Source organism: Mirounga leonina, unplaced genomic scaffold (genome assembly GCF_011800145.1).
Source record: "Mirounga leonina isolate KUSES-001 unplaced genomic scaffold, KU_Mleo_1.0 Mir_170, whole genome shotgun sequence".
Taxonomy (NCBI): Eukaryota; Metazoa; Chordata; class Mammalia; order Carnivora; family Phocidae; genus Mirounga; species Mirounga leonina.
Genome location: NW_023270433.1, coordinates 38844966 through 38855307, shown reverse-complemented (window position 1 = coordinate 38855307; position 10342 = coordinate 38844966).

Sequence of the window (10342 nt, the reverse complement as noted above, 5' to 3'; positions counted from 1 at the left end):
AATAATGCCCTCAATCTGTTGGACACTTTGTGCCATCTCCATAATAAATGTTTAACATGAAATCATGATAATCTAACCAAAAACAGCGGCAGAAAAAATTGTATTTTATAGTGCAGATAAGTAAATGAGAAAACTGCTAAGTATATTTTTCTAAGTACTCATAACTTCAAATTTTATATTGTTTACTACATCAAATAGCATTATAATGGTTTTTTATGTGAAAATCCCATTTTATAAATATGAATATATTCATTTGTATCTAAGTTGTAATGATAAATCTATTTACATTAGGATTTTGATAAATTTTATAATGCATGATCTTGGGAAAAAATTTCAATTGCTAACCATAATTCTTCGACACAGAAATAATCAATTTTAGCAGTTTGATATATAATCCTCCAGAGTTCTCTCTGTCAGTCACACACACACACACATTTAAAAATGTATCGTGGACATATTTCCTAGGTCAGAAATTATAGATGCATCATTTTGAATAATATATACTGTTTATTATATTACCCCAATACTGACGGAGATTAAATGTCTTTTATTTCACTATTATAAATAGCTCTGAGATAAAGATTGTAACATGTATATTTTTGCACATATTCCACTATTCATTTATGCACATAACTGTTGTCTACATTTTTGGTTCATGTCCTTTTTCAGTGATATCCTGATCTCAATAATCTTGCTTGATTTCTACTCTTGCCAACAGAGTGAGCCAAAAATGATTCTCAACAATGTGTACTTTGGTTTAAAATTGGAAAAGTCTAAAATACTGTTAGTCAAAATAATTCTATAAACAGGTGATGATAACATATATTAAAGCAATGACCACAAAATGGACAGAAGGCCTGAAGGCATTTCTGACATGGAAAAGCGATTGGAGATCTTGCTCACTCTTCTTCATTCCCAATGCTTATTATTCGTGGCATATACTAAGGGATCAAAAAATGAAAACAAAACAAATGAACAAACAAAAAAATGGTATACCTGAAACAAATGTAACATGGCATATTAATTATACTTCAATTTAAAAAAGAAAAGAGGGAATTAATGAAAAGGAAATTTATAGTAATAGATATCTAAGTTATGTAGATACTACGAAGATTGTTTTTCTTTGAGTGCCTCTGCTGTGAAAATAGGAGGAGCCATGCTCACATTGCTATTTCCACTTTGAATGCGTTTTTTTTTTCATCATAGCATGTATGCATAAAACACCTTCTAAGAACCTTTCTCTGTTCTTCAAATCATTACCCCAGGGAATGTAAATTTCTTCTCTTCCAAATGACAATAAACATTTGCTGTTAATTTCTACTCTATGCTATAGTGATATATGTGGTTTCCACTACTTGATGGCAATGTACTACAAGTACCTTGTTTTCACACTTAAATCTCCTAGCTCTTTGTGTAATAGCATAAATACTATAATTTTTTTTAAATTTGTAAATAAAAGGACTATGTATGTGTGGCTAACTGTATTCCATATATTACCAAAGTTATTAATGATATTGGTTATTTTAAAAATAAATGAATCTAGTTTTTTTTTTTTTTCATTATATTTTGTGAGTCAGGGAACTGTGTTTCCCAAACACTCACCTGCTGTTTGATTTATGGCATACTGAGTCACACTGAGACTTCCCACAATCTGTGCTCAGGCACCCCTGTAATCGACTCACCAATCAATCTTATTTAGAAGCGGAGGATTCATAATAAAGTATGTGAGAGCAAAGACAGGGAACAAAATCCCATAAGATAAAGATATTCTGTGTACTTTTAACATGTTTCTTGTAACTATACATTCATTTCTCAATTTAGCCTTTAAATGTCTTCCTTAAGACTTTGCATAGTTCACTGTGGAGTAAGCAAAACAGTTACTTCCCCATATATAAAAGAGTTCGAAGATTGTTTACTTACTGTATAGGCTAGGACAGATCATGTTATATAAATAATTGATATCACTTTAAAAATAAATTTTCTCTTACCTTCAGTAATTATTCTGGATACCAGTGAAATACACTGTTAAAAGCATTTCCATCTTTTTTTTTTTGAGAGGTGGGGGAGGGGCTGAGGGAGAGGGAGAGAGAATCTTAAGCAGCCCCATGCCCAGTGCAGAGCCCCATGTGGGGCTTAATCTCATGCATGACCCTGACATCATGACCTGAGCCGAAATCAAGAGTTGGATGCTTAACTGACTGAGCCACCCAGGCGCCCCCAAAGCATTTCCATCTTAATGAAGTATTTTTACACAGAAACACAAAAGCCCCAAATCCTGATCTTTGTATGTAAGTGTGGGCTCTCTAATCAGAATACATACTTTTTTGATGCTTGACTCTATTATTTGATTTAGGTCATGGGCAAGTTATTTAACCTCCTTGGGTATTAGTTTTCACAAATCTGTTCATAGAGATAACAATATTGACAGAGACTGTGGTTTTAAGTATTAAAAAAAATAAAAGAGATGATGTTCTCACACTGTCTGGCACACCAAAAGTGATGAATAATAAATATTAGCTTTCTATTTATCAGTGGATTCCTGCCACAGTCGCTGATATATTTCAGGGTGTATAAATACACATTTTCTTGTCTGTACTCTCTCACTACTTAACATATTGAAGCATATGTTATTCCGGGAGTTACTGCACCTCAAATGTAACCTTTATTAAATGGATTACATTAGTTAATTATGGCTCTTGCTTGAGAATGCCCTAATAGTATTACAGGAAATAAATAATCAAGAGGTCACTGTAGAGAGAGAAGTACCTTTCTAATATAGAGAACTACCTGTGTTTAGAAAAATGTCCAATGAATATGGATGAGTACAGAAATAACATCCTTCAGGCTTGGTTTGAATGAGCTGGAATGAAAGGTAAGTATGGCTGGAGAGAGACAATAAAGGAGAAAAGCAAGTCTACAGAAATTCTCTGTGGGAATATATGACTGAAGATTTAAGAATGGAGAATATTTTATATATTTTTATTGATATTCTATGGTTTATATTTTCTCTCAAATCTAAAATTATACTAAAAAACATGCTTAAGATTTTTAACAAAAACTGGGGATGGGTTTCATATTTGGCTAAACTGATGGCACAGAGAAGGCTTTAGGCATTATTGTAAATGTAATTATTATTAAAATGGAAACAAGATATTGATAAGAGGGGACTTTGGAAATGAGAATGTAAGCCACTAGTAGACATCTTATATTGGGTATTAGATTTTTCACAGGATATAGATGGGAGTTCAAGCCAAATTTAAATTGAATATGTCAAGTTGACCCCAGGTCATATATCTTCTTCATACATACAGTTTATAGAATATTATAGTCTTTAAAATTATGCTTATTTTTTTTAAAGATTTTATTTATTTGACAGAGAGAGACACAGCGAGAGAGAGACCATAAGCAGGGCGAGTGGGAGAGGGAGAAGCAGGCTTCCTGCTGAGCAGGGAGCCCGATGCGGGACTCGATCCCAGGACTCTGGGATCATGACCTGAGCCAAAGGCAGACGCTTAACGACTGAGCCACCCAGGTGCCCCTAAAACTATGCTTTTTAATGACCTGTGTTATTGATTATTAATCTTCTAGTAGATAGATATTATTGTTGTAATAAATATCTTGCATACCCTTCTGAGTAGGCTTAGAAAATGTTCATTACTGCTCATCATTTATGTAGTGATATGTACTGGATATGTATTTCACGTCTCCTAACTAATAATTATATTTAAGCAATTTGAAAGATTTTTTTGTCCCCCAGAGGCAACATAATTTATAGAATACCAGAACTAGGTGATGTACATTTTTAGGGGTTAATCTTTCCACAGTTCAGTTATATACGTGTACTCTGAACAGTCCTATTTAGACAACCAGCTTGCCCCCTCAAGTATATTTCTTTAATAGGAGTACATATTGTCAAGAGCAGAACTGAGGTGGAGAGAGATGAGCTGCCATATGTTGGAGGAGTTGATTAAAACAACAAGCCAAAACCAAAGTAACAGCCAAGCCTTTAATCACTTACTGCTACTATAGTATAAGAGGCTAAATTCCTCCACTGTTTCATTTTTCCCCATGGAACTGTGCTGGGCAAGGGTGAGGTGGATTAGAACGGATGTGGGATCCTCTCACTGCAGAAGGTGAGAACCTTTAAATAAAAGGTTCCTGCCATTTTATGGATGAGGAGCAGGGAGGATGGAGAGGGGAAGGGCTCGAAAGGAAAAGGTACTTGGGACTGAGTTTGTGTGGAGAAAAGTTATCTTCAAGCTTCCCCTCCAGTTAGGACACTTCCCAAAGGGGATGCCCAGGCTAGGAGTAAAGATGTGCATAAAAGCATAAACAGCCACAAGTGCCTGAGTCCTTGACTCATAGACTGTAATAACAGGTGTACACCAAGTGTGCTGTGAGTTAGCTTTTTCCCACAAGGCACTGCCAGGTAAAACCTTTTAAATTGCCTATGGTCAAGACTGAAAGATCATTCACCAACCATGACCCAAACTAGTCAAATATTTGACCCAGCTATTAGGCCTACTACCTATTATTATCTAGACCCTGACCTTTTGTCCATGGTTGATGGGATTCATAGTAAGATAACTAATCTCATGAAAAGATAAATTCCATTTCATCTCAAGGGGCTAAACAAAATCATAAAATATGGAGCTACTAAAAACAAAAAAAAAATCTATTCCCCCAACCCATGGACTAAACAAGCAGAAATAGTTATTAAAGAAAAAGAAAACTGAAGTAAATGCAGTCAATTAGTGAGGAGCTGAAAAAAAGAAAATTCCAATTTTCATCTTAAAACCTGGTTCTAGTTAATTCTTGAGGTCCAGTTAGATCTTTATATTTCACCTCAATGGATATTTCTTATTACTGTAATATGCATTCTACCACTTTGTTTGAAGCAGCTAAAATGCTTTTGTTATTTGAAATCAAGAGCCCCAGGAAACACAAATGCATACATGAAGAGAAAACCAAAACAGTAATGTGCTCTCTGAATTTTCTAAAACATATGTAACCACTTCTTTAAAAATTTTCTCCGAAAACTATTTGGCAAAGCCTTTTATTATATATAGAGATTGAGGCTATAGATTTCTTTAAATCAATTATGTCTCCTGAAAATTTCATCCTAAATATCTTCATTCAGTCCTCTGCACTGAACAAAATCAACTATAATTTTTCCATATGATCACTGCTTAATGAACTCAAAAGAGCTACGTTTAATAGGCTTTTGTCAATTCACTTGGAATCCTGACTATAGTAGCATACCAGGTCAATGAAAAAATTTTTCAAGCTTTGGTTGTGTCTTTTCTTCCCCCAGACATATTTAATAAACTTACACTAGAATTAACTGTGTGTAATCTTTTTAAAAGGATAAACAAGCAAAGTAATATGAGCTGGGAGTATCTTAGAAAGAACGTAATCTCCTCATAAAGCTGGCGGTAAGACTGCATGTAGTCACTGAGAAGTCTCCTTAGATGAATGGGTAAATAGCCTCATTGGTGGAGAGAGAGTAAATAATGAGACATTCTGTGTAGATTTATATAAAGAATATTTAAAAATAGGAGATCCTTAAATTTGTCAGTGAGATAGTAGTTGTATGTCTGTGAAAGACAGGATGCTAACACTTTCATGATTTCATGATTCTGAAGTGCCAGGCACTCTAAGAATTCCCAGTGTATGAGAAATGAAGCAGCTCCACATGATTTGGGAAATGAATGAAGGGTATTTTTAGTGGATTCTACTAGAATTCTATTTTTTTAAAAAAAACTTGAGAACCTGCAACCTATCATCACAGAATGGAGGAAAAAATTACCTCTTAAGTCTATGTAAGATTTATCTTCAAACATGACACTCTAGGAGAAGCAAGGGTAGCAACCTAATAATCAGACCTAGGTCTTCTCTCCATTGTGAGTGGAATCTGGGTAGATGCTTTCCTGAAGAAGTCAGAAGAGGATGGTAGTAATCACCAGAGTAAGATATTGAATTTTCTTTTTTAAATGTTTTATTTTGAAGTAATTATAGATTCACAAGAAGCAGTGAATATTGTGCATAACATCTGGTGTAACTTTGACCTAAATTTCTTCAGTGGTAATATCTTATATAGCTGTAGTACAGTATCAATACAAATACCAGTAAACTGGCCTCAGTATAATGCTGTTAAGTGGACTATAGCCCTTATTGAGTTTTGTTTTTACATGCATTCTTGTGTGTGTGTATGCGTATGTACATAGTTCTAAGCAATTTCATTATCTGTATGAACTCTTCCATCACAAGAGAACTCCCTTACACTATCCCTTTATATTCACAAGAACATGCCTAGTCCATGTCTCCTGACAACTACTAATCTATTCTCTACCCCACAGCTTCAAGAATGCTATATTATGTTACATAAAATGAAATCATATGGTATTTAAACTTCAGAAATTGAATTATTCACCAATAATGTCCTAGAAATCCATCTAGATTATTGCACGTATAAATAATTGTGTTTATTTGTGTTGTTGAGTAGAATTCCATGGTATGAAATGTGGCAGTTATTTAAATATTTACCTCTTGAAAGACATTCGGGTATTTACAGTTTAGGGCTATTAAAAATACCTGGTATGAACATTCACGTACAGGTTTTAATGTAAATGTATGTTTCCATTTTTCTCAAAAGTGTAATTACTGAGATGTATGATTGATACATGTATAATTTTATAAGATATTGTCAAATTATTTTTCAGAGTGGTTATACTATTTTATATCACCAGAAATGTATAAAAGATCCAATTTATCCATATTCTCACCAGCATTTGGCTTTGTCACATTTTTTTTCTAATTTAAATGTTCAAATAAGTGTGTAGTGGTATCTCATAGTGATTTTACTTTGCATATCCTTATAGTAAATTTTATCAAACATATTTCCATGTGTTTATTTGCCACCTATATCTCTTCTTCTGTGAACTGCCTTGTATGTGTCTTTTGCTGATTTTCTAATTAGATTTTTTTAACTTCAGCTTTTGAGAGTTCTTTACATATTCCAGATATAAGACTTTTATCAGATATGTGATTTGCAAATATTTTATCCCAGTCTGTAGGCTTGTTTTTTCATCCCTTCTTTGGGCCTTTCACAGTGCTGTTCCTTTTAACCCAGCAGAGTTTTGTCTAATTAATAAGAAAAGAAATAAAAGCAAGCAAATATAACTGTATTTGCATGCTGAGTTTGAGGAGTTGTTCTTATTTAGTAACATAACCACTATTAATTATATTATAGCAATGGAAAATATATTCCACTTTTCAAATAATTGATTGACACATCACTATTTAGAATACAACCCACTCTTAAGTAGGAGGCTTCCATTTAAATGAACTAAGTTGGAACGAAAACTGTACTTTCTTTTCCTAAACACAAATATTTTGAATTTTACTCCCAGTCAATTAAAATGAAAAAAAATTAATGCCCCAAATATCTTTTCATAAATTTTACCTCTAAGCCAATATTTTGACATTTGTGTGATATTCACCTGGAAGTATCTAAAATTTCTATTGAAATTAATATCAATATTCCAGATTCTTTGTAAGGAATATTTGTAATTCTTTTCCATTTTTAACTTAGCTTTAATAAGATTAAGTTTCTTAGGTGGTAGAAAAAAAAGTGACATATCTACTTAAACCAATGTACAAATTTAAGATGTTACCCCTAACATTATTATCCATTGCTCTTTCCTTATACTCAGAAGACATTAAATTTCCACATATCTGGCATATATGTGATTCTAAGTTCACAACTATTCTATAGTGATGAGGTTTCATCTATCAAGAATTTACATTTTTGTTTCAAATCTTATTTATTGACCATCTCTTCTCTGGCTAGTATTGTGGCAAATATTTTGAATGCCTAAGGTTAAAATCTGATCTCTGACATCAGGAATATTACTTTCTTGCATAAATAATATGAATCTGAACCAATTTATCATCAACTAATTCAGTTTGTAATAAAATGTTAAATATTCATTGCCAGCTAATATTTTTTGAGACTACAGAGGAAAAAAATGTACTAATGAGAAAATAAAGCTTAAACTGGGCCCTATCATATTAGGAGAATTTGGATTACCAGGTCACAAGCATTAAAAAAATACCTAAGGAGATGCAAAGGTGGTAGTTGGAGAGGAAAGGAAAGCAAAGATATTTCCTTTTTCTACAAAAAATAATTTCGCAATGATATAAATAATGTGGAGTTTTCTATTTGTTTTTCCTTTAGGTATCAGTTTATCTGTAGTTTTAAAGAGAAACATGAATATATATACACAGTATTGTCAGAGAGAACACCCATATGACTATAAACTCATTTAAGGATTTTTAAAAATCTAAATAGCATATGCTTATTAGAGCAAAAAGTTAGACTTTGTGTTAATCTAAAAATAAAAACTGAAATATTGAAAGTTTACATTCAATGAGTATTTTAATTCTACGTTGGTAGTCAAGTTTGTTGGAAGCAAATGCTGTATAGAATCAAAACCCAAACATATCAACAGAATGACTCATTGCTCTTAAGTGTACAAATATATTTTAAAATAAATGTATATCAATCGGCTTAAGCTAGGTTATGCTGAATTAAAAAGCAATGCCAGGGGCACCTGGGTGGCTCAGTCAGTTAAGTGTCCAATTCTTGATTTCAGCTCAGGTCATGATCTTGGGGTCATGAGATCGAACTCCTGTGTTGGGCTTCATGCTGGGCATGGAGCTTAAGATTCTCCCTCTCCCTCTGCCCTCTCCCCACACCCCCTTATCTCTCCCTCTCTTAAAAGAAAAAAAAATAGCAGTACCAAAACCTCAGCGCCTTACATCAAACATTCATGTTATATTGCAAGTCAGCAGAAAAAGTCTCTTTAGGAGAAAAGGCTCCTGTGGCAGAGAGAGAGAGAACGATAAATAGTGGGACTCCCAGAGCTTCTGCTCCCTATCACCAGTTATTACATCCACTTCCATTTCATGGCCAAAGCAAATTACATGGTCAAGCCTGATGTGAGAAGAGTGGGTAGAAACAAATCTTATAGTGGGAAGGGCAGTAAAATAATTGGAAATACTAAGTCAATAAACTACAGATTAATTAGAAAAAGTTCACCTTCCAAGTAGAAAAATATTCACAGTACATAAACATGTGTTTCACAGAAGGAAGTATTCAAATGACCAAAATAACATAAAAAGCAATTTAAAATCTTTAGTATTAAAATAGCAAATTAAAATTATGAGATATAATTTTTCAACTATCAGTTTAAAATGTGTAGCTAAAATCTAGTGTTAGAGGTGTTACGAGGAATGAGATATTTTATAATCCATTCTGGCTGTAGCCTATGTACTACTCTGAACATGCTCAACATACTTTCTTTTAAAAAAGGGCGAAATTGATATTGATTCTCTTCAAGAAAGGGTTGACTTCCACACTCCATTACCTGTGCCAGTCTGAAAAATTGAATGCTAGCCTGTTCTGTGGCATTCTGGACTCTGCAGAGAAAGCCCTTCACAATGCCAAGTTAGACAAGCCACAGATACATGTCCTGATCCTGAAAGGTTTTCTGTGCAGAGTTCAGAATACCACAGAGCAGGCTAGCACTCACCTCTCTAAGAAAGATATCTCCAAGCAAGTGTTGACTTCTATACCTCTATTATCTTCAATGGAAAACAAATGAAAAGAACATAACCCCTATGAGGCTATTGTTTACAAATCACCTGTCCAGGAACTTATCTGACAAGGTTCAGGATTTGTTGTTCTTGGATATCACTACGTTTTCTACTGGTATTAAAACTCGTGATGGGGTCAAAATTGCATGATCAAACACAATAGCAATATGCCCCAAAACAGACATAGACCTTCACTACTTAGACAACCAGCTCAGTGAACATTCCCTAGTTTATAAAGGTGAATGTGCCATGGCAACCTGCTTGGCAAGTTTTTATTCATAGGCATATTACTGTTTTCCATAATGTATCTCAGATTATAATCTGTGATAACAATACAGAAAAAAAGAAAAAGATTTCCATCACTAAAGACATCTTCCTTTGAGCAAGGAAGACACTGAAGGTGCAATTCAGGACACTAAGAACCACAAAGTTGAAATGAAAAGCAGAGACAAAGGCCTTCTAAGTATTCTTTTAAATCTTAACAGTTCAACATGAAAGCCATGGTTGAAGGTAAAAAATATCAAAAGCATTATCAATGATTAGGACAAATATAAGATGTTTGACAAGGACAAGGAAATCATCAACTGGCTCAATAAGAATCATATTGCAGAAAACGAGACATTTGTGTATCAGCAGAAAGTGATGAAGAAAAGTCTACATCCCCATCGTTACCGAGCTGTAC